The 3,476-nt window shown below is 41.1% G+C and overlaps 1 pseudogene; it reads left to right on the top strand.

Annotated features, from left to right (window-relative positions):
- The first annotated feature begins 1,229 nt into the window (after positions 1-1,229).
- Positions 1,230-2,529, top strand: LOC134369212 (large ribosomal subunit protein uL4-like; annotated as a pseudogene).
- The last annotated feature ends 947 nt before the right edge of the window (positions 2,530-3,476 follow it).

The raw sequence follows: 3,476 nt of genomic DNA, 5'->3' as shown, positions 1-3,476 counted from the left end.
ATATTAGGTGTCTTGCCTCGCATTGTTTATTGTATTAGTGGCATAATTGAGGGTCTTCTTTCATTTGTTTAGAAGAACTTTAGGCAAAGTCCAAAGCCTATTAATCCTGAGAGAGCCTGTCTATCTCTTAGAGACGGTATGAAAAAATTACTTATAATGAGAGTTTGAAGCCCTTACAAGATAGTGCTTTTTAAAACAAAAACTGGTGTCACTGATTTAAACATTAATGTGATTATTATTTTAATTTGCTGATTTTTAATGTTAAATTCACCATTTCTCATGTCACTATCCTAGTGCATGCTTAATCTGTTCATTTATATCTTATATCTCAGGTGCCAAAAGGCTGCTGGACTGAAAACCTGTTGGAGGTGGGCATTACTAAGTTACACTCTCATCCTCCCATCATTATGCAACTGCTTCATTTCTCAATGAAGAAATATATAAACTTCAACAGGATCAAATATTCACCAAATTCTGTCAGAAGCCAATATGTGTTTCAGTAATTTGGTGTGTGCTGCTCATACAGAAAATTCCTGGGTTAGTTAAGTGATGAATTAATAAGAACAGAATCATTGTAGGGATATTACCAAACATCCTGTCTCCCCTTTTTACTTACCCCAAAGGCTATTAAAGCCAGAAAAAGCATTTGGGTCATTTATCCTAGGAAACATGCTTCCCAGAATGAAGGCTAGCTGGAGGCTGAGAGAGGGATCAGAAACAATAGGATGATGACTTTTCTTCCCCTGTAAGGGTGTGACCCCAAGGACTATAAGTTTGGTTCAAGGACCAAGAGAGCTTCATGTCTGTAAACCTTCTCTTAAATGGAAACATCAAGAGCATGCAAAGCCCCAAATATAAAAGGACTATGGCAAAGCACAATATCAAACCTTACCACATTTTGAACTGTCTCACTGCCAACACGTCCCTTCTGTTAGGCCCAGTGGGGCCATCAATGGGTGCTGCACTGATATGCTACATATGTTTTTGCTCTTTGGCCCCATCACTTGCACAAAATTTCTGAATCTTTGCTAAATAAATCAAGGTTGCTTTATGAATGGTATCTTTTTTTGAAGCCAAAACTCACCGGAAATGCTGAATTGATGCTTGAGGGAAGTTGCCTTGCTCCACCTGAGACCAATTATGAACCTGATTTTGTTAAGCCTTTGGATCACGTACTGTAGTAGTGACTTTCATCCTTAGTAAGAAAACCACAATAAGGAGCATGGCCTTCTCCTCTCCCTGCCATGGCATGTAGTGGTCCACTGATCCTGGTGTACTCTGAAAAGGGGGAGTCACCCAGCAAAAATGTCACTTTGCCAGCTGAGTTCAAGGCACCCATTTGGCCAGATATTGTCAGCTTTGTTCAAACCAACTTGCACAAACATGACAGGCAGCCCTATGCTGTCAGTGAATTAGCAGGTCGTTAGACCAGTGCTGGGTCTTGGAGTACTGGCAGAGCTGTGGCTTGAGTTCCCAGAGTTCGTTCGAGGTGGTGAGACTCACCATTCTGGCCACGGTGCTTTTGGAAATATGTGTGCGGAGGCTGCATGTTTGCTCCAACCAAAACCTGGCACCATTGGCACCGTAGAGGGAACACAACCAAAAAGTGATGTGCCATCTGCTCTGTCCTGGCTGCTTTGGCCTTACCAGGGCTGGTAATGTCTAAAGGTCACTGTACTGAGGAAGTTCCTAAACTTTCTTTGGTGGTCAAAGATAAAGTCAAAGGCCACAGGAAAACTGAGGAGGCTGTTTTACTTCTTAGGAAACTTAAGGCACGGAATGATATCAAAAAGGTCTGCCTCTCAGTGAATGAGAGCTGGCAAGGGCTAAATGAAAACCATCATTGTATCCAGCGCAAGGAGCCCTGCATTATCTGTAATGAGGATAGTGGTATCATTGAGCCTTCAGAAACATCCCTGGAATTACTCTGTTCAGTGGCTGCAAACTGAACATTTTGAAACTTGCTCTTAGTGGTTATGTGGGACATTTCTGTATTTGGACTGAGAGTGCTTTCCAGAAGTTAGATGAACTGTATGGCCCTTGGTAAAAAAATTGCTTCCCTGAAGAGTAACTATAACCTTCCCACACACAAGATGATGAATACAGACCTTAGCAGAATTTTGAAAAGCCCAGAGATCCAAAGAGCCCTCCGAGCACCACACAAGAAGATTCATCGCAAGGTCCTGAAGAAGAATCCACTGAAAAATCTGAGAATCATGTTGAAACTAAACCCATATGCAAAGACCATGCACTGGAACACCATTCTTTGCCAGACCAGGAGTCATACATCCAGGAATCTGGATGGAAAAGGCAGCAGCAGCACTAGAGGCCAAATCAGATGAGAAGGGAGTGGTGGGCAAGAAGCCTGTGGTGGGAAAGACTGGAAAGAAGGCTGTTGGTGTTAAGAAGCAGAAGAAGCCTTTGGAGAAAAAGGAAGCAGGTATCAAGAAGCCAGCCGCTGAAAAGAAGCCAGCGGAAAAGAAACCTTCCTTCCACAGAAGAAAAGAAGCTTGCTGCATAAACTCTTAAGTTTATTTCATAAAACTCAAATCATTTTGGACAGTTTATTTTGAATAAAGACCTGATCAAAGAGGTAGTGAGAAAAATACATATATATGTATAAAACTTGGTGTGCCAATAAAGCCTTTTAGACTAAATTTTCCAGCCCACCTTGCAGGGAAGGCATAGCCATATGACTAAGTCTGATCTTTCAGATGAAAAATAAATGTACTGGATGAGTTTTCCAGGAAGTTCACTTAGAAGGGGGCAGAAAACAAGGGCAAGCTTTTGCACACATACCCTCTGCTATTCATTCTTTTGGCCTGGTATGTGGATGTGAGGAACAGAGCCCCAGCAACTATCCTACACTGTCAGTGAAATTGGAAGTCATGTACCAAGAATGGTTGGACAGAACTGTAGAGGCCTATGTCTTTGAGGACCACAGAGCTGTTAATCAGCCTTGAACTGCCTAGCTTCAGAATTCCTTTATGTGAGGGAGAATAAACTAATACCTCATGCAAGCTATTTTTAGGTTTTCTTTTATATGAAACTTTCTTGTTTATTTATTGCAAAGCAGAAAAAGTAGCCAAAAGATAAAAATGTACTTATTTAGTCCAAGAGATGCTGCAATTTTTCCTTTGACTATTCATGTAAGAAACATTCTCTGTTGAATATATTTACTGTAGCCTTCCTAAGAAAACCAATTTGACAACTTAGCACTAGATATGGAAGAAAGGCAGCTTTTGCAGATGAGATTTTTTCAGGATGGGCATGTTAGTTATATACTGACTACCTTTGACATACTGGAACAACCAAGAAGAACATCCACTTTTTACGTTAACCTTCTCCCATTTCTCTCATCTAATTTCCAGCATGCAGTGCTGTCCAACAACATATCTACATCCAGTAATTGATGTGTTGTTTACTTTTGACACTGGCCGGGTCACCAGCCATTAGTGAACTTAATCTCTCACTTC

The sequence above is a fragment of the Cynocephalus volans genome, chromosome 1 (genome assembly GCF_027409185.1).
Source record: "Cynocephalus volans isolate mCynVol1 chromosome 1, mCynVol1.pri, whole genome shotgun sequence".
NCBI classification, from domain to species: Eukaryota; Metazoa; Chordata; class Mammalia; order Dermoptera; family Cynocephalidae; genus Cynocephalus; species Cynocephalus volans.
Note: the sequence above shows the minus strand (reverse complement) of the source record. Positions and strands in the feature narration are given on the sequence as shown.